This window comes from Parasteatoda tepidariorum, chromosome 2, assembly GCF_043381705.1.
Source record: "Parasteatoda tepidariorum isolate YZ-2023 chromosome 2, CAS_Ptep_4.0, whole genome shotgun sequence".
In the NCBI taxonomy this organism is placed as follows: domain Eukaryota; kingdom Metazoa; phylum Arthropoda; class Arachnida; order Araneae; family Theridiidae; genus Parasteatoda; species Parasteatoda tepidariorum.
The window spans coordinates 8,446,252-8,468,067 of NC_092205.1; the positions used below are offsets into that span (position 1 = coordinate 8,446,252).

At 26.9% G+C, this 21,816-nt stretch overlaps 1 long non-coding RNA gene across 1 annotated transcript; it reads left to right on the forward strand.

Moving 5' to 3' along the window:
• The first annotated feature begins 801 nt into the window (after positions 1-801).
• On the forward strand, positions 802-17,652 carry LOC107456366 (uncharacterized). The gene is made up of 4 exons (XR_006224788.2): positions 802-6,064; positions 9,418-11,592; positions 13,558-15,563; positions 15,851-17,652. It is a non-coding gene; the product is annotated as an uncharacterized lncRNA (long non-coding RNA).
• Positions 17,653-21,816: the final 4,164 nt, after the last annotated feature.

Genomic DNA, 21,816 nt, shown 5'->3' on the forward strand with positions numbered 1-21,816 from the left:
CAGACATTGTTAATTTCATGAGTAAATTTTCTTTGATAATAAAAAATGATAAAAAAAATATATATATATTCTTATTATCATGAATTTGAAAAAGTTTTCACTTGTCTATCTTTTAGTTACCTATTGCGAAACAATCTATTGCAACTTTTATCAGTAATTTTTCTGCAGTATTAATTTCATGAGTGATACTTTGATGATAAAAAATATATATATCCTTATTATCATGAATTTTAAGAAGTTTTTACTTGTTTTACAAATTTTATCAGTAGAGAATAAAAAAATATCTTATTATCATGACGTTTAAAAAGTTTTCACTTGTTTGGCTTATAGTTACCTATTACAGAACGATCTATTAACAATTTTATCAGTAATTTTTTTAAGGCAGTGTTAATTTCTGTTTAAGTGTACTAAATCAAATATATATCTTATAGTAGAAAAATATGTTGGTCTGACCTCATCACTGATTTTGTTGCATTTGACAGTGTTATTTATTTCTTTTAAATCCATGTCTGTTTTCTTTAAAAATATTTAAAACTTGATTTAAAAAAATTTTGAGTTATAAGATTTTGATACATGTTTTTTTTCCTCACTTTTCAGATACTTCCATGGGAATTAAAAGATTTCAGTGTAGTTATTGTCACTACTCAACCTCCACCAGATCAAATATAAACAGACATATCAAATTCCACTCTGGAGTAAAACCTTTTCAATGTGATATTTGCCATAAGTGTTTCGCCCAAAAATCTGATTTAAAAAGACACATGATCATTCATTTTAAAAAACAGTTACTCTAAAGCATGACTAAACTGGCTGCTATTTAAAAATAATATCATTTCTATCATCATTAATGAAATATTATAAAATGTAATATTGTTTATTTTGTGGCAACATAAATCCGAACTTATCAAATATTAACTAAAAAAAACTTTTTTAGTATTTTTATGTTATAATAATACCATATACATTGCTCTAACTTGCTTTTCTTCATTTAAATATTTTTTTTTTCTGTATTCATCATCTGTATTATGTTATTTACATTAAAAAATAATGCTTTTTAGATATATTTTTGAAAACATTTTGTTTAAATAATATGTTAATTTTATTGAAATGAGTTAGAAATATTTTATATAGTTTTTATCAAAGTTGTTTTCAAAATATGTCTATAACTCATAAAAACTAAATACTTTTTTATATAGTTTTTATGAACTTATTATAAATATAGTTTTTTGTCATATTTTTGAAGATATTTTGTTTAAATAATATGTTAATTTTATTGAAAATGAGTAATTCTTGGCTATGCTAGTAATATTTGACTGATTATATGCATTTTTAAACATATAAATGGGTATTTACTTTTAATTGATTTAAGACTGGTTAAGTTTTCTCGATTTTAGTTTATAATTTTTATATCATTACTCTCTTGCAGATTCTCTGAAAGGATATAAAATATTTCAGTGCATTTTTTGCAATTACACAAATGATTGCAAGTGGAAAATAACTAGACACATCAAATTCCACACAGGGGAAAAACCTTATCAGTGTGCCACTTGTCAAAAATGTTTTACTCAAAAATGTGATTTAAAAAGACATATGAAAAACAAGAAAAATTGTAGACCTTTCTAATTTTTCTGTATTGTTAGTAAATATTAGTTGGGGGGATGGTATTTCATGTATATTAGAATCGAAATTTATAAACACTTATTTTTATAAAATTTTATTACAAATATTATTACATTTTATATCAGTTTGTAAAAATTTAGTTTAAAGAATGTATTTTAATAGTATTGTGTTTGAGTAATTTCATACTCTTTTTATGTTTTGAGATTGTATTAAGCAACATCTTTCTTATATGTTACACATTACCAAGCATTTTTTTATAAATTTGTTAATTAATAAATTGAAATTGTTAAGTTTTATTTTTAAAATTTTAAGAAACACTCAAAATGTTATCCATAAACCTATCATCTTCTCGATAATACCAGGCATTGATGTACAGTGCCCCAAAACAAATTGGATCACCCTGAATGACTTTTGATCTAAAGAATCGAATTTGGTCAGTTCCTGAAAAATCCAATTTTAAAGAAGTCGTATATTTAAAATTTGATTTCTCAGGAACTCTTTGACCGATTTCGCACAAATTTTGGTATTTTGCCATGTAAAATTACATACTTTAAAATTATGTAAACAATTGTATATCTTACAATTCAAAATTTTTTCAACTATTATTAAATAAAGTAATAAATATTTATTAATAAACTAAACTCAGCGGCGCGACATCCCTAGAGGGCCTAGGCCTACTGTGTCCATCTCAGTTTTCTTGACCTAGGGCTCTGGGGTGCAGAAGCAGATGCTCTGGTCGGGTGGTCAGCCGAACGCCGAACCCCCAGTGTTTAGTTCCCAAGCATGCTTGGGTCTCATTTATCGACCCACTGAAGGGATGAAAGGCTGAGTCAACCTTGCCCGGCCCAAAGATTGAACCAGGGACCTGTGGCACGACAGCGCGAAGCGCTACCGCTCAGCCACCGGGCGTCAATATTTATTAATACTAAGTAATAATTATTTATTTTTGAAATTATCTGTGGATAGACAAATTTTATAATTGTGAAGATATCGCGTAATACGCAAAAAGAAAAATTAACATTATGGGGCCCAAACTTTGGATCGCTCTCCTGAACAAACTATGGGGACCATATTTCCCAGATTGTGGCTACCCCTTATATTTTGAAGTCAGAAACCAAAATCCGCTGAAAAAAGGTATGTTTATTCCGAGAAAGTACATTTTTGTGTCTGATCTCTTGACTTAAAATATCGTCTGTACTAATCAATTAGCATATTTGAGGCCACCCCTTCTAACCATTAAGTTTAGGTCCTAGAACATGAAGATCTGATCATTAGATCAAAAGTTACTCTTTGTGGTCCTTTTTTTTTGGCGCACTGTACACCAATGTCTGCTTTCTTTAAAATATCATTTCAAAGAGAAAGTATTTGAAAGATTTGATTTATAATATTTTAATCAAGTTGCTCTCTCTCTATTTTCCAGATGTGCTCAAGAGACGTAAAGTACATCAATGTAGTTTTTGTCCCTACTCAAATTTTAACAAGTACAAAATAACTAGGCAAAATAACTCACACTAAAGAAAAACCATTTTGGTGTGACAGTTGTCTAAAAGGTTATACTCAAAAACATGATTTGAAAAAACATATGAATAATCATTAAAAAAAAATTTAAACCTTTTTAATTTTTCTGAATTGTTTATAAATGTAAGTTTTGTGGTTGGCTTTTATCTTTGTCACATTTCTTCCATTTGTAGGATGCAAACTCATATCTACCAAAAGAAGAATCATAAAATTAAATTTCATCTATCTTTTTATACCTTGTTTCTCTTACAATATTTAGTTATAAATTTTATATACCTTACTGGAACTTTGAAAGAAAATTAAAAGTAAAAATTCACTGAATATAAAAACAAAATAGTTATTGTTTGGATCACTCAAAACAGCAATAAGTCACGCAAAAAAATTTATGTCTATGTATATATAATTACTATTTGGATCACTCAGTACATTCTTAGAAATATCTGCTCTTATTATCACGCACTATAATTTTTGAAAGTGTTTCAGCAACAAACAACTTAATGAAAAAAGACTTGTTACTGTAGAACCTGTACTTTCCAACGCCCGATTATACACCTTTGTTTTCCGACATGCAGTACAAGTATTTCACTTGTTATTACCACCTCATCATTGTTATGTCTGACATTACAATTTTTTTTGTTGTGACAATGAATCCAAAATCTTGCTAGTTAAAACTATCAATTAAAGAGAAAACTTTTTTTGTGATATGATATTGTTATTTATGATAGAAAACTAAAAGCAAGTCCCTGCTTATATTGAGTGATTTAAAATGCAGTTACACTTAAGTATTTCAAAAGACCTGCCGATTATACAATGATTTCAATTTTCTGACACGCCCCTGCAAGGTAGCAAGGGTGCTAGATAATTAAACTGCATTAGCAAAATTTTTCTCTCCAAGTTGATTTGAAGAGCTTGCTGGAAGAACAAGTTTAACATTTTGCATTTCTCTGCTTTTTAGACATCTTCAGAATGGGCTGTTGTTATGCAACATTATTTTAGTCTAGCAAGTTTCTAAATGTCATTTTTTGTTAGAAAAAAAATTTTAATTCCCGATTTTTGATATTCCAAAATTTGTTTTCTTTGATTCATAAAAATATTACTTGAACTTCCATGTTTTTTTTTTTTTTGTCTTTTTTTTACTGAAATAAAAATTGGTTAAGTTGTGCAGTTTATTTTTCTGTGCTTACTTTCAGTGTTATTTATAATGTGTTTGGTTGCCAAGTTATTTTTTTTTTGTAGTATATCATCTCTTATACATTTATTCACATTTGTATGAATGTTGATTCAAAGCACTACTTGTTCGAATGAATATTAGAGTCAAATGAATGTTTATTTTAAATATTACTTTTTTATCAGTTTCTAAGAATATGGTCTATAGAATGTGCTTCAATAATTTTGCTTGTTGCATTTAATTGAGACATTTTCTTGTTTGAGATTGTATTAAGCAACAACTTTGTTAAATGTATTACCAAGCAACGATTTTGTTTCATATTTTTTATCATTGGTTTTCAAATAAAAGTTATATGAAATTGTTTTATTATTTTTTGACATTTTTGTTATTTTTTGACATTTTTGTTATTTTTTGACATTTTTGTTATTTTTTGACATATTATATTTTGATCTAGTTACTCTTTTTTTTTTAGATTTTCAGAAGAGAAGAAAAATATATCAATGCAGTTTTTGTCCATACTCAAATTTTGACAAATACAAAATAACTAGGCACTTGAAAGTTCACACTGGCGAAAAACCATTTCAGTGTGCCCAGTGTTTGAAGTGCTTTGCTCAAAAATGTCATTTAAAATCGCACATGTTGATTCATTTTAAGGAACCTTTGTATCAATCTGGCTAAACTAACAGTGCTATTTGTAAATATTTATTTATGGGATTTGTCATTGTATAATCACAGTACCACCTCGATCATCCAAGTCCTATTCAGAATTATTTGATATATTTAGGAAGAATCATTATACATTAAAGAATTGTTCAAAGCTGAACTGAATTGTTAAAAAAGTTGGTAGTAACTTTCATGGTGCATAGCGTTTTTAAAAAGTGCTTAAAGGTGCTTATTTTTGTTTTTTAAAAGCCCTTAAAAGTGCTTTTTTCATTGGGTGTTTTTAAAAAGTTCTTAATTTTTCGAAAATGAGGTAACAAAATAACTAGGCACTTGGTAGTTCACACTGGAGAAAAACCATTTCAATGTATTATTTGTCAAAAATGTTTTACTCAAAATTGTGATTTAAAAAGACATATGATCACTCATTTTAAGAAGCACTTACTATAAACCTCTTTTAATTATATTATTGTTTTGAAATTAGTTTCTTACATTATTTTTTATATGCAACCCTACAAGTGTTTTAGGCATTTATACAATTAAATACTTTATCTAGCCCAAGGAAAAAACAATGTTTTTAAATACCACTAACTTTTTCTGTTTTGTATATCTTTTGTAATATTAAATTAATGCATAAATATTTCGTGGTTTCTTTTAACTCAGTATATTATAGAGTGTTTTATCTAGTTAACTTGAACCACAATAAAATCGCTTGCTCGTGATTTTGTAAAAGGTTTCTCTTATGAGCCCATTTAAAGAGGTTTTGGAAAATGTTGTGTAAAAATAAATTCATATTCCTAGGTTTACTCATAACTGAGTTATCTAGTTTACCCAAATAATTTTACCCATTTTTAAGAAATATTCAGTGTGACAAAATGTGATATGTGCACCGAAAAGAATGATGTTATTCTAAACCAGTTAACTCAATTCCATTGACTCAACTAGTTCTTATGCAGAAAGAATCACATGGAAACAAAACACTGAGCTAGAATGGCTCCATAACTTCTAAACTAGAGACGTTGTAGTTGGGGAATTTCTCAGAAAAAAATTGGAAGCATTCCCTGAGAAATTTCACATTGTGGCTATTTAAACGATGGGGTAAATTATTTTTTAAGAAAGATATCTCCATCTTTTTTTAACTGTATCTTTTTATATGTTTCCTTGTATTTCTTCTAATAAATAGCTATTTAAATGTTATAATTTTCTAGCAACGTAACGATTGTTTAGCATAAATATAATTTTCAGAAATAATAAATAATATAACAATTTGTCAACTGCCTGCAAGTATATTTTAGGCAGAAGGATATATTTGTCCAGAAGAGAGTAGAGAAGCAGTTTTCAAAATGTCTGTTTTATCAGCTGTTAGGGGTCAATCAAGCTTGACATTCAGTACGTATGTCCTGAACATATCGTTTCGAAGTTCTTTGGACAGTTCTCATACGATGTTAGTAGCAATATTGAGGTCTTGAGCCATGGTGGCTCACGGAATAGAGTGTTTGGCCTTCCAATGAGGTGAAGCAGCTTCGAATCCCAGCAATGGTTGGTCGATATGAATCGACCACGGTGCTGATGTAATAACTTCTTTAGTGGTAGATGGATCCTGGATTAGAGTCTCCTTGCCAACAGGCTAACAATGGGAGGTTTTCTTAGTTTTTCTATCCATGTAGCTGTTAGTTCCATCAAAAAATCCTCCATGAATACAAATTTCTCCCAATACCTGATCCACGAGTTCCCTTGTCTTCTGGATTGGAACAAAAATTACAAGGCTATGGAGCTGAACATTTTTAGTCGTAAACTGAAGAAACACTGACTTAAATTCTGTTTTAATAGTTGAAGTTATTTTTAACACATAGCATTGAATGTTGGAATCTTAATGAAACTACTTTATGAAAATTCAACCTTATGAATATAATTTTGACATAGTTGCTGTCACCTTTTTTTAGATCTCTGCAATGCAAATACTGTGTATAGATGCAATTTTTGTCCATACTCAAATATTCGCAAGTCAAAAATGAATAGGCACATGAAAGTTCACACTGGGGAAGGACCATTTAAGTGTGCCACTTGTGATAAGTGTTTTGCCAACTTATTCAATTTGAAAAGACAATTTATTACTCACAATAAATCTCTTTTGTAATATGTGTAAACAAGAAGTACTTTTTAATATCTATTGTGATAAATATCGTTAGTTTAAATTGTTTTACTCCAGAAAAATGTTAGTATAAGATAAATGTATTCACTGGCAAAAAAAACTATTTCAGTGTGCCACTTATATGAAATATGTTATAAGACAAAAAACGTGATTTTAAGAAACACATACTCCAACTCTGTTTTAATAGTGAAAGTTATTTATTAACACTAGTATCGAATGTTTTAAATTTGGATCGCATTTATTTGATTCTGTACGAACTTTATCGAAGAAAAATAACTTACACAAATATTTTATGCCTATGTAGTTTACACAAATATTTTCTATGTTGTATGTTTGTTTTTTCATTACTCAGTACAAAATTAATATTCTTGCTAATATTTGGTATTCTAAGTTCAATTAATTTACTGTTCATGGATGATTAAAGTGCAGTTATGTAGTATAGGATTTATTTAAACCAGTTCTAGAAATGTGTCATCTTTTTTTTTTTGCATAACTTTCTTTCATTATTGGGATGTTATAAGTTGCATGGGCAAATGCACTGCTTACCCAAAGATGTTTCTGCAGGCTTATTCAAAAAGCTAATAGATTGCCTAGTATTAACCCTCTCGGGGTGTAATTTTTTTTTTTTTTTATGAATCTGGGTTCATTGCATATTTTTTATTACATATTTAAAATCTACATATATTTTGGTATTAAAATATTCAAAAAAATTTTGATGTAAAAGTTTTATTTATTTTTTTAAATGTAGAATTGATCTTTAAAAAAAGTAGTCCGAAAAATTAAATTGAAAAATAAGCATACAAGAGCAAAATTTTGAAAATTTATCTTGGTTAAATAATGATTTATTTTATGAAAAACAAATGTAAAATATATAAATGAAGTGTATAACGAAAATATGAAAAAATACTTACAAAACTTGCTATCAGTCTAAGAGTGCAGGTCATATCACGCGCAAAATGCTTTCTGTTAGACATCTTTGAGCTTTGGAAAGAGTGTATAAAATGCTGCAAAATATTCATGTATATTTCACTGAAATATGGACAACCAATGCCGTCTTTTAACCTAAATCTGAGTAAACAATTTAGCATCATATAAAAGCCAAAATAAAACCATGAACAGGAAAAGAGCCTGTTACACACTTAAATAGACGAAAAAAATGCATCTCTGCAGAGATTACAAATTGAGCAAATTAATTTTTTTGTGGGCTGTGGAAATAATTGGATGTGCAGCGAGAAGTGACCTTCAACTTTGAAAATTATATCACTTAATACCATGAGTTACACCTTAAATTTCCAGTGTTAAATGTCACTGAACACAAACTTGTAAGGAAAACATGTTAAATATTATTTTGTGTATATCAATTTTTCTGTGTTACAAAATATCTTTGATATGTGCATACAAAGTTATCTTATTCTACTATATCTCATTTCTATAAAGTAATTTTCTATGAAAAATAGATTTGTAAACTGCTTTTGGATATATGTATGCATTCAAAGCTTGCATACATATATCCAAATGCATTCAAAGCCACCAAGCTTGTCATTTTGTTAAATTTAATATATTGTTCTTGAATTAAAAATATAACCGATTTTATGTAGTAAATATTTTATGTACTTTTAGTGTTTGTATCTCTACATCTGCAGTATTACTGATAAACTTCTTCTAGTTATGTCATTCACATACATTTATTCTGAAATTATTTACTTATATTAATTAAGTATATTTACATAGATTCACGAATATTACTAAATTTTCAAATTTTATCATTTGTTTCTCAAACTTTTATCAGCTTTTTATAATTTTATTAAGAATATATTCTTAAAAAACATTTCATCATTTTTTGGATTTCTTAATATCGATAGGCTATTCTACTTTTTTTTATGTCCTGTATGTAATACTGAGCTAATATTATTAAAGGAATATGAGAAGAGAAAGGTGCAGAAATGTGTTCTAAAAGTTCAGCTATTTTTGCACAATATTTTTCAAACAATGTCATTAATAAAAAAAAATTTATTTGACATTTTTAATAGTATCTGCAAGTTTGTTTTCTCGATTCTTTGTTGTATTAAAATGCCTAAACATCTGTTTTCTTTTAAAAGATAAACCCTCTGAGTAAATGGCAATTTTTTCAAAACTTTAAACAGCAGATTTTTCTGCATTAAAACACTATTTTCTTCACGTTATTCCTCAGAAAGTAGTGTGTGGCAAGAAACTCCTGGCTTGGAGATTTATATATTTGAATATCATATGCAACTTGTATTACTGAAAGATTTTAATCTTGTTACTCTCTTTTTTTCAGACCTGCTCAAGAGAAGTAAAACATATCAATGCAGTTTTTGTCAGTACTCGCATTTTGACAAATCAAAAATGACTAGGCATGTGAAAGTTCACACTGGAGAAAGACCATTTCAGTGCACTACTTGTGATAAGTGTTTTGCCAACTTATTCAATTTGAAAAGACATTCTATTACTCATAATAAATCTCTTTTGTGATCTGTATAAACAAGAAGTATTTTTTTAATGTATATTGTGATAAATATCTTTAGTTTAAATTGTTTTACTCTGGAAAAATGTTAGTATAAGGTAAATGTATTCACTGGCAAAAAAAAAAACTGTTTCAGTGTGCCACTTGTAGGAAATGTGTTATGCCATGAAAAAACATGGATGATTAAATTGCTGTTATGTACTATAGGATTTATTTAAACTAGCTCTAGAAATGTGTTATGTTTTTTTTTTTACATCACTTTATTTCATTATTGGGATGTTATAAGTTGCATACGCAAATGCACTGCTTACCCAAAGATGTTTCTGTAGGCTTATTCAAAAAACTAATAGATTGCTTAGTATTAACCCTCTCGGGGTGCAATTTTTTCTTCTTCTGAAAATGGGTTCATTGCGTATTTTTTATTACATATTTCAAATCTACATATATTTCGATAATAAAATATACAAAAAAAATTTGGTGTAAAAGTTTTATTTATTTTTTTAAATGTAGAATTGATCTTTAAAAAAAAGTTGTCTGAAAATTGAAATTGAAAAATAAGCATAAAAGAGCAAAATTTTGAAAATTTAGCTTGGTTAAATTATGATTTATTTTGTGGGCTGTGGAAATAATGGGATGCGCAGTGAGAAGTGACTTTCAACTTTGGAAATTATATCTCGTAATACCATAAGTTACACATTAAATTTCCAGTGTTAAATGTCACTGAGCACAAACTTGTAAGGAAAACATATTAAATATAATTTTGTTAATTTTTCTGTGTTAAAGAATATCTTTGATTTTTGCATCCAAAATTATTTTATTCTACTATATCTCATTTCTATAAAGTAATTTTCAATGAAAAATAAATTTGTAAACTGCTTCCGGGTATATATATATACATTCAAAGTCAATTTCTATTAACTCATTATATGTTTTCCACTAAGCTTGTCATTGTATTCAATTTAATATATTGTTCTTGAATTAAAAATCTCACAGATTTTATGTTGAAATTATTTTATGTAGTTTTAGTGTTTTATGTCAAACTCTGCAGTATTACTGATACTCTTCTTCTAGTTGTGTCATTCACATACATTTATTCTGAAATTATTTATTTACATTAATTAAGTATATTTACATAAATTCGCAATTATTACTAAATCTTCAAATAGTAATATTTGTTTCTCTATTCATTCTTAAAATCTGAAACTTTTATTAGCTTTTTATAATTTTATTAAAAATATATTCTTAAAAAACATTTCATCATTTTTCGGATTTCTTAATATAGATAGCCCATTCCACTTTTTTTGTGTCCTGTATATAATACTAAGCTAATATTATAAAAAGAATAGGAGATGAAAAAATATGACGAAATGTGTTCTAAAAATTTAGCTATTTTTGCACAATGTTTTTCAAACAATGTCATTTTTTTTAATTTTTTTATCTGATATTGTTAATAGTATCTGCAAGTTTGTTTTCTCAATTCCTTATTGCATTAAAATGTCTAAACATCTGTTTTCTTTTAAAAGATAAACCCTCTGAGTAAATGACAATTTTTTCGAAACTTTAAGCAACAGATTTTTCTGCGTTAAAACAATATTTTCCTCATGTTATTCATCAGAGGTAGTGTGTGGCACGAAACTCCAGGCTTGGAGATTTATATATTTGAATATCTTATGCAACTTGTATTACTGAAAGATTTTAATCTTATTACTCTCTTTTTTTCAGACCTGCTCAAGAGAAGTAAAACATATCAATGCAGTTTTTGTCAGTACTCACATTTTGACAAATCAAAAATGACTAGACATGTGAAAGTTCATACTGGGGAAAAACCATTTCAATGTGCCATGTGTCCGAAGTATTTTGCGCAAAAGTGTGTCATGAAAAGACATATGATCACTCACTTTAAAAAGCTCTGACATTAGATCATAAATTTCTATGTTCTTTATCGATAACTATAGAATTTAATAATGGAATGCCTGCAAATGACGTAGTGTATGTATCTTGATATTGATTGGTTGTTGAAACGTGGCATTTGTTTATGTTAACTACTGCTTCATTTTTCTTCGTTTTATTTCGAGTTAGCCAAGCCCATCAAGTATGAATTCTCTTAAGTGATACATTCTATATTCTTTCACAAATATTTCAGTATATATTTCTTACTTAGCAAAAGATAGGCATGAAACCATATGGAACATAAGCAAACTAATTATGCATCAAAATTGCCAGGTACACAAAACAAAAATATATCTAAGTTACAATAAAATACATAAACAAATAATAAATCTAAGTTAAGTAAAAGTCATAGACGTGAAAGAATTGTATTTCAACAAATTCAAAGTGCGATACGACACTATTTAATTAACTTCTCATTGATTAACATTCTAACTTATGTGGAGAATCTTAGTTCAGCTTAAGCATGCCATTTCGCTTAAAAGCAATCAGCTGGTCACATGTATCATAAACTACATACTCTACACATGTGTCATAGGTCACATGTGTTGTGTATCTGTAATCTTCTTCTTAAAGTGCAAGTACCCAATTATGAATGATTCTTAAATCAAATCTTTATTGTGTCATATATAGATAAATATATGACACATGTGTAGAGTATGTAGTTTTCGCTCAAAAATCTTAAGCATTTATTGTTACTGGCATTAATAAATTTCTTAACTTTATCTAGTGTAATGAAAAATTAATTTTTGAGGTGACATACTATAAACTTTTTAAAATTGAATTTTTTTTTTTTTACATTGTTACACAAAATTGTTTGTTAAACAAATATGTTTTGCAAAATTAATCTTTGGATAAAGTCTTAAACAATATTACAAATGAAATTTACACAGATTTTTGTATTCATTCATTTTTTTTAATTTTATTTATTTTATTATTATTATTTTATATTATATTATTATTATTATTTTATTTTATCATTGTGTTTAAGACGAGGATAGCTTCCTTATGTTTCTGTATATTTTAATTCTTAATTTCTTAAATTAAAATCTATGCAGATTTTTCTGTTTGAATTTTTGTTTGAATAGATTTAGTGAGCATCCTGCCTTATTCATTGTTGCTGACACTTTTTATATATTTATTTCTATCATTTATATTTTTCTGAAATCTTACTTGCGTTGGTTATTTATATCAACTTGTTTTCATGTATAGTGCGCATAATAAAAGACGGACCACCCTAAATATTTTTTAGTCTAATGATCAGATCTTCGCATTCTATAACTCAATCTTAAAGGCTCATAAGGGTGACTTCAAATATGCTAATTAATTAGTGCAGATGTTATTTTAAGTTTCAAAATGGAAAAAAAACGTCTTTCTCTGAATAAACATACCTTTTTTATGACAGGTTTAGATTTCAGACCAGAAAATACAGTAAATATTTAATATTATTATTATTAAAATATAGTAAATATTTTTTATTTTGTTTAATAACAGCTGGTAAAATTTCGAGTTGTAAGGCGGTACAGGTTTCTACATCATTTTAAAGAATGCAATTTTACATGGCAAAATACAAAATTTGAGAGGAATTGGTTAAATAGTTCTTAAGAAATTGAATTTTGAAAAAGTTGTATTTTTGAAATTTTATTTCTCAGAAACTATTTGACTGATTTCTCTCAAATCTATTATGCCATGTAAAATTGCATCTTGATCATTTAAGCACATAAATATATGTTTCTTTCCAAAATAATTAATGCATTATGGACAGCATTTTAGAATTTATACAATTAAAAAATTTATGACCTAGTTGTTCCTTTTGTTCAGATTTGCATAAAAGAAGTTGTACTTAATACTAAATAGTATTTAGAAATACAATGCATTCTTATTAATTTTATGTATTTAACCACACAAATGTCTGTTTCTTTCAAAAAGAGTAAATACATTACATACAACGTTATAGAACTTATACAATTAAAAAGGTTTTGACCTAGTTGCTTTCTTTCTTTTTAGATTTTCAGAAGAGAAGAAAAATATATCAATGCAGTTCTTGTCCATATTCAAATTGTAACAAAGCAAAAATGGCTAGACACTTGAAAGTTCACACTGGCGAAAAACCATTTCAGTGTGCCCAGTGTTTGAAGTGCTTTGCTCAAAAATGTCATTTAAAATCGCACATGTTGATTCATTTTAAGGAACCTTTGTATCAATCTGGCTAAACTAACAGTGCTATTTGTAAATATTTATTTATGGGATTTGTCATTGTATAATCACAGTACCACCTCGATCATCCAAGTCTTATTCAGAATTATTTGATATATTTAGGAAGAATCATTATACATTAAAGAATTGTTCAAAGCTGAACTGAATTGTTAAAAAGGTTGGTAGTAACTTTCATGGTGCATAGCGTTTTTAAAAAGTGCTTAAAGGTGCTTATTTTCGATTTTCTTTTTTAAAAGCCCTTAAAAGTGCTTTTTTCATTGGGTGTTTTTAAAAAGTGCTTAATTTTTCGAAAATGAGGTTTTTTGGCGAAAATCGACATGTATTATGTAAAAGCGTTCTTTCCACATTGTTCTATTGAACGTTTTCACAATTCATTCAACTGCAATCTGTTTCGGTGTACCGTCGGTCCAGTATGAAAGTGCCAATCCTTTTACATCTTTGATGAAATACTTGCGAGTCCGCATGTGCGTCAACTGAACTGTTATTTTATTATGATCATATTAAGTCTTTGAAAATTATTTTGCTTTTTGTTAATGTATATAGTGCTTAAAAATATTTTTTGAGTGTTAAAAAGGTGCTTATTTTTTGTTGAAAGATTTGGCTATGCACCCTGACTTTGCTTGCGTTTTAAAAGTTAAGTAATTTGGAGCGCATGCCACTGGCTCTGTATTACAGATTTTGCCCATTTCCTTGCATAATCCCTCTTTTTATTTTTACTTGTGTTGTATAATTTCATTATTATGACTTCCTCTTCGCAAAAAGAAAGCCTGTTATATTGTTATTAAAAAAAGCAGGGTTTTTATGATGAAAATTGTTTTTAAAAAATTTTACTTCTAAAATCAGAATATTTCGCTTATCTGATTGAAGTCTGGTCCCTTCGGTTTATCGAGGTTCTACTGTATTGAGATGTTTTTTGTATAAGATATCCATTTTTAATTTTGTAAAGTAAAAAATAAAACTTTAATTTTACTGAAATGTTTCTTATTTTGTTTATTTTTTGTATTGTTTTATTCAAAATTGACATACAATGCAAGCATTTTATTAGCTTAAATGCAAAGATTCTTATTAAAAAAAAGTTTGAATCCTTGTAAAATTTATTTCTTGACTTTCATGAATATCTCGAAGAAAGGTGAGAGTTCAATCATTTATAAAACAGTTGGTCTAATGGTGAAAAATATTTTCTCAACTTGACCCTACTTCCGTAGTTCATTTCCGGCCTTTGCAATAGTCATGTCAATAGCCTTTCCAATAGTCCAATAAGATATTAGTACTTTGTTATATATTGTAAAAGTAATATATGAAGAAGATATTTAAAGTCTTGTTATTTTTTCAACATTATTTTTTATTACTGTATACATCTTATTGTACTAATACTATTATGATATTCATGAATTATTACTGTTTTTATTTATTAAATGGTATTAAGAGATTTATTGCATTTTTCATAATTTAAAGCAATGAATTTCCATTTTCATCAGAAGTGTTAAATATTTATTTAAATTTCAAAATCATACAGTTTATCATAAGATTTTCACAAAGATACTCTTTCTCTTGCATAGGCACTCTTTCTCTGCACCAAGGAAGTAAAATATATCGATGCAATTTTTGCCACTATGTGCATTTTAACAAGTCCAAAATGGCCAGACACATGAAATTTCACACTGGCGAAAAACCCTTTCAGTGTTACACATGCGGGAAGTGTTTTACTCAGAAGTGTGATTTGAAGAGGCACATGGTTACTCATGTTAACAAGCACTGGTTGTAGACCCATCTAATGTTAATATTGTTACAATAATGTAAATGTTATTTTTGGATGATCTTTTTGTAGTAATTTTGTTTGTTTTTCTGACATTTATAAAATTTTATCTTCTTTTTTTCTATATAAATGGCTCTTAGAAAAATAAATTATGATGTTTGTTAAAGTTTTTTCTATCTTTTTTTTTAAATCTTTTGCGGTACTAAGTTTTGCTGTACTTCACAAAAACTTCTTAGTAAAAGTAAAATACAAATACTCTTATTTATTTAGACATGAAAATCAAACAATTGTAAGATTTTGACAAAGTTAATCTTTTTTTTCTTTCAGATCTATTCAAAGGAAGTAAAATATATCAGTGCAGTTTTTGCAACTACTCGCACCTTAGCAAGTCGAGAGTAACCACGCACATGAAATTTCACACTGGGGAAAAACCATTTCAATGTGCCACTTGTCAGAAGCGTTTTACTCAAAAGTGTGATCTAAAAAGACACATGATCATTCATTTTAGAAAACATTGATTAAAATTGCGTGTCTAAATTTATACATAACCTGTCCAGTTTCAGTGTCATTTGTAGATGTTAGTTTCGAGTGATGTCTTTTGTGAAAATTTAAATGTTTTTTTGGAAATTATATAATTCTATCCTTTTCCTATGTTATACATATTTAAAGAAAATAAATTACAATATGTACTCAAATTTTTCTATTTTGTTTATCTTTTGTAATATTTATTATAAATCTATATACTTAAGAAAACTCTCATTGTGAAGTGGAATTGCACATCCTTGAAAAACAAAATGCAGCACTGCCCTGATTTGACAACACTCGCCTAATAACAAATTTCACTTTATTGTTGTAGTCATTTTACCATTAGTCATTACTAAGAAATCATTAACTTTTTAAAAATTATCTTGCAATATTAAGGTGCAAAAATATTTTTTATCCTTTTTTTTAATGTCTTGCATGAATTTTTTTTTAATTTTAAAGCCTCTTTGCATAACAGTATTGTATATAGGTTTACTTTTTTTTATTAATCAGTGCTAGTTTTTAAAATATTTTCTGATATTTTTTCAACAATATCTTTAATTTTATGATGAACTACTGACGTATTGCCAAATTTTTTTGTTGTGTTTGTATAAATTTTTTTTGTACTACTATATTCCATACAGTATTCGTTTAGCCCCAAAAAAAAAGTTATGTTTCCTGTTTGTGATTGTACTTATTTGTACTAATGAAATGAATGTAAAATGAAAATGAAATGGTGGTTCTGTGAACATTACTTTTAAAAAGAAATTTTAGGATCCTTGTAGAAAATTATACATATTAAGATTACTGATTAATATTTACGTTAAGAAAAGTGAATTCAAAATCTTAAGAGTTTTATGAAATTGAAATCGTCATAACTGGGTTGGTTGCTGAGTGATACTTGTTGTTTCTAATAAATGCTTTTGACCTTTTCTCAGTTTCTTGTGACAATCAAACAGGTTTCGTTATTTCTTCGCTCACTTTCTCCCTCAATAGCTGCTTGCAGTACAGGTTTTCTTATTTTCTGGTTAAATATTAATTTGTAATCCCTAATGTTTGTACTTTTTTAACATATATTTTAAAAAGATGTTGATTTTAAAATACCATTTACATCCAAGCTCTTTCTGAAACTTGATATTCAGAACAAATTTTAATTCAAATTTGTCTGGAACCAACTGTGCAAGTTAGCTTTAAAAAAAGATTTGAATGTTTTTTTTAAAAAAAAAACTCTTTAGTTATTAGGTATTTATATGATTTCTGTTTCTTTCAGATATGTTTAAAAGTACTCAACGATTTCAATGTAGTTTTTGCACTTACACAAGCCTTTACAAGTCTAAAATGGCCAGTCATTTTAAAGTTCACACTGGTGAAAAACCGTTTCAGTGCCAAGCTTGTCAAAAGTGTTTTTCTCAAAAGTCTGCTTTAAAAAGGCACATGATTATTCACATAAGAAACACTAGTTGTTAACACCTGTCTGAATGGTCACTGTTATGTATAAGCAAGTACTTCTAGATGTATACTTTCTAATAGAAGAATATATTGTTAATACATTGTAATTCATCTATTGTAATTCCTTGATGAACATAAAATTGTGTTTGATAAAGATACTTTTGCAAATTGTTTTTATTTTAAAAGGTCTGTTTTTAAAGGCATTACTTATATATAGAGTGTTTCAAATAAAAATAATTCAACAGTTACTAATGATAGGAATTTAGCAGGGGTCTGTCAAGGTTTTTCTAAGAGATACCTATTTTGTGAAAATTTAGACATAATTTGTGAAAATTTAGACATAATTTGTGGAAATTAAAAATTATATTAAAAAAATATGGATTTATCGTTTCTTACGGGATACAAAAATAAAATTTTAAGAAAAAGTAGTTTGTGAAATTACCATTTTTCCAAAAGTTGAATTTGCGACCACTAGAAGGTAGTAAATTTGGCCTGGACAGACCCCTGTTTAGAAAAGTGTTCATTAATGAATTATGTACTGAAAAGTAACTAATTTGTTCTTCTTGCTACAACTTTTTCTATCATATGATAATTATTTGATGAAAAAAAGTTTTTTTTATTTTTTTGCTCTTTTTTTATTCTATTTATTGCAATTCATTTTGTCAAAAATTGCTTTCAGAAACTAATTATTAATAGCTATTAATAATTAGCCTTTCTATTGTAAAAGCTACATTGAAACTGTTTAAAATAAAATGAATAAATTTCTGTTTTTAAACTCTGTCTTTCTTTTCTGTTAAATTTTATTTATGTATGTGATTATTGAGAAAAATATTTTGTACTTTATATATTTTGAATATTATATTTATACAATGTTATGTAAGAAATAATTAAGTATCAAAAATCGTAAAATATTAAATATCCTTTTGAAGAATAAGTAATCTCTAAATATATATTTTATTTCAATTCAATAATATTTTAAAAGCTTTTTCTCTGAAATGGTACGACATAAAATATAATTAATTCATTATTTTTTGTTTGAAGGTAAGATGAAATGATATTAATGATTAATAAATAATCCATTAGCGTGTGCTTAGGATTTTGCCTAGTAATATACATTTATTATCAAAGTTAAATCATACTTTTATAATTTTTGGACATCCTAAGATGTAACAACAAAATGGAAGGGAGATATTGTCCTGATCTCAAATAAAAATGACTACAAAGTAATTTCTTGTTATTATTGAATATCCATAACACGACTACGAATTCCACATGATGAAAAAATGTGCAAATTATTTATCTACTTGCTTGTGAGTCCCAAATTTGCCAAAATTCTGACTGCTTCAGGTATTTAAATTTTTTATGAAAATTTCAATTTCTTTTTATTCATTTTTATTGAAGAAAATAATTTTTGTCTTACTACTGTTCTACTTCTCTTGGCATATTTGCTAGGAATTTTGTACTAAAAAAAAAAAATTATGATATATGAGAAATTATTTATTTTTTCCCCCTATTACTTACATTACTTAGTATATTATTTTTTGCAAAGCAGTTAAGATCACATAAATAAACAATTTCTTTTTTTATTTCTAGTTTTTTTTAATAGTGCAGAAATTTTTAAGCTTTATGCTTTTCTTTGTATGTGTGTTACATGCCTCATAAAAAAAAATTTTTATTTTTCAGAACAACCAAAGACATTTGAAATACATCGATGTACTGTTTGCAACTACTCTACTATGTTGAAGGGAGCTTTAACCAGGCATATCAGGATTCACACTGGCGAAAAACCCTATCAATGCAGCTTTTGTAAAAAATGTTTCAACCAGAAGTGTAATTTAAACAAACATATGATTACTCATTTTAATTCATCATATACCAACGTTTAAGAAACACAGCATACCATTTAAAAAGCAACTATTATTGTTAATAACAGCTTTAGATTACTAAATAAAATGAGAAAAAAAAAAGAATTTTGACGAAACTATTTCTTTCATACAAATGTGTGTTGATATTACAGTGGCATGGTTAGGATTTACAACCCCTGGGCGCAAATTTAGTTTTTACACCACTTTGCAATAGGATATCAGGCTTACAGTACCCATTTGGTGCTAATTTTAGTTTTAGATTACATAAAGCGTGAAATCCACCTAACTTGGCATTGGGCTTTTAATTTTTACATTGAATAAGATTTTCCGCCTTTTAAAGAAGATCTTTTAAAACTATATAACTTGATATCATTGTTAATTTTCATTTTATTCTCTTTAAAAGCTATGTTTTTAATGCAGATTCTATAAGATTTAGATGGTTCTAATTGTATTTATTGTTTTTGATCAATGGAATGATCAGCGTTTGTTTTAAGTTCTTTTGTCATTTAATGTGATGCAAATTTGTTTTAAATGAGTAGTAGAAACTAATGTGCAAAACCTACTACCATAATAATAATGAACAGTTTTTAAGTAAATTGGATAAAAATTTGATGAAGTCATGAAACTTATAATTAGCAAATAAAGCTGAGGATATTTAAAAAAAAAACGTATTCTGGAGTTCTTTTTCATTTATTTTTCAAGAATTTGGTATCCTTTTCAAGCTATGATATGTGCGTTATACAATAGTACTTACCTTTGACTGAAAATGTATTACATATAATTATCATGTTATCAATTACTTTTATAGGGAGCAAAGCATTTTCAAAAAGTGCTTTAAGGTGCTCATTTTTGATTTACGTTTTATAAAAACCCCTAAAGGTGTTTTTTTTTATTCGGGGTTTGTAAAAAGTGCTTAATTTTCTTTTCTTTGCATTATCGATAGTCATTCTAAATTACAAAAAATAAATGATTCTCACAATTTTCTCTGCAATATTTATCAGAAACTAGTTATTTTGTCATGTTTATTTAAAATCTTTGAAAATGTTTTTGAATTTTAATGATTTTATGTTTATAAACTAAGAACTTTAAACAATAGAAAAAATTAATTTTCATTACTGCACAGATCCTAATTCTGTTTTTTTTGGGGGGAAATGATTAAAAATATTTTTTGAAGACACATTATCCTAATGTTGATTGTTATTGTAGTCATTATACAAATCATGTCCAACAATTACTAGTCTAGTTGTATAGTTAATATGTTTATAATTGATAATTTATTATAAATATTCATGAAAATAAGTTAAAACTTTTTATTTTTTAGAATTTTCCAAAAAGTTCCAAAGGTGTCAATGCAGTATTTGATCTTTTTCGGTAAAGCATTATAAATGTACAATTTGTAGCAAAGTATTTGCTTGGAAATCCAGTTTAAAAAAAACATTCTTTTATATATTATAAAGGAAAGTCTTTAAAATTTTAGTAAAATTGTTACATTGCTGTTGTATGATACTTTGTGCAGACATAAAATTACAATTGTTTCAATTTAGTATTCATTAAAATATTTTGAATTATATTGTAAAAGTTTTTACTTGCTAACTATAATTTATACTAGCTTGTACTCTTATAATAGTATAACAAAATGTTCTTTTTTGTAGTTTATGGTAAAATAAATTGCTCTAGTGTCCTTAATATAACTCTTAACAAACAGATCGATATTAAGTATTTTTCGATGAATTTGTTGAAAAAGGTTTTCTTGATTTTGCCTTAAGACAAACAATCGAGAAATAATCTATTGGTTAAATCTTGTCTTAAATATTAATATGGTTTCCATTTATTTGCAATCTTCTATTTTCATCTATTTTCCAAATTTCTTAATTATTTTTTTATTTAGCCATCAATTTTTTGTAGCTGCTATAGTATATAAAAATTTGGGGTATTTCACTTTTAAAATAATTTTTATCAGAAATTTTTTCAAGTTAAAGTATTAAAAATAAGATTTAACTTGAGAACCCACCTTTTTGGAAAAAAATAGTAATAATTTTTATTGCTATTTTATTATTCTTTTTTAATAAATTTTGTATTCTCTATTACAATTTACGTATTTTATGTATTTTTCTTTCACTTTATTTAATAAAATGAAAATCTGAGCTTAATTAAAAAATTGTGATATTATAATTTTTAATATGGAAAGATGAGAGAGAAAGAGGTACATTTGAATGACTTTTGAGCTAATTACCATATTTTTCTATACTAGTATGCTATCTTAATGGTTCAAGAGATCAACCTTAAATGTGCATATTAATTTAGTGCAAATGATATTGTAAGGTATGGAACCAGGCAGAAAATCATACTTTTTCTGAATAAATATCCTTTTTTTCCTTAACAATTTCTAATTTTTCTTTGCTAATTTTGCCATACATCAAATACTTTTTTTAGAGTAAACAAAGTATTTTTTCTTAA